Here is an 875-nt window from a genome sequence, read left to right on the forward strand (position 1 = left end):
TATATATGTATGTATGTATGTATATATATATATCTTAAGGTTATATTAAAATTTTATTTTATAATTATAAAAATCTCCTAGTTTGAGTTAAACATGACTTGAGACTTCTTAACTAAATTTATTTAAAGATAATGAAATATTCTCTCTAGTGTAGTGAATGATTTTGCATGCAAATTTATATACTTGATTGTTGAACAAATATCATTATCATTATGAGACAATTTATTTTTAAAAATAAATTTGTGATTTACCAATTCATGTTTTAAGCAAATAATAAATATTTTTTTATTTTAAATTTATATGTTCAATTTAAATAATATTGCAATTAAATAAAAATAAGATTATACATATCTGTAGTTCGTGCTAACTGTAATAATACATTGCCTAAAATTCATTTTTATTAAACAACAACTCAGGAGTCAAAAAAATATTAAATCAATAGTCTTGATGTAAAATTGTATCAGCATTCTAATTATAATATGCCACGTGTATGGTTCGGCTTCACTGAATACAAAAAACTAAATAGTTTAATGCATGACAGAGTCAGACCGTACATGTGGTGCATTGTGATTAAAGTCCTGATACAGTTTGGAGTCGGGAGTAATTTTTTTCAATTGATGAAACTTATTATATATTTTATTTAAAAAAGAGTAGGCAATATTAAGAACTTAGGAGTTCTTTATGTGTGGTTGTATGTATATATGATATGATATTAAAAATTTGAGTAACATGTAAATATGAAAGAAGAGATGTTAAGTGTGTAAGTTCAAAAGACTTATGTATTATGTAGGTAAATACCCCAAAATTATAGGGCATCTAAACTCATGCCACTCAATTCTTATATATATATATATATATATATATATTTGAACTCA

The sequence above is a fragment of the Phalaenopsis equestris genome, unplaced genomic scaffold (assembly GCF_001263595.1).
Source record: "Phalaenopsis equestris unplaced genomic scaffold, ASM126359v1 Scaffold000002, whole genome shotgun sequence".
Lineage (NCBI taxonomy): Eukaryota > Viridiplantae > Streptophyta > Magnoliopsida > Asparagales > Orchidaceae > Phalaenopsis > Phalaenopsis equestris.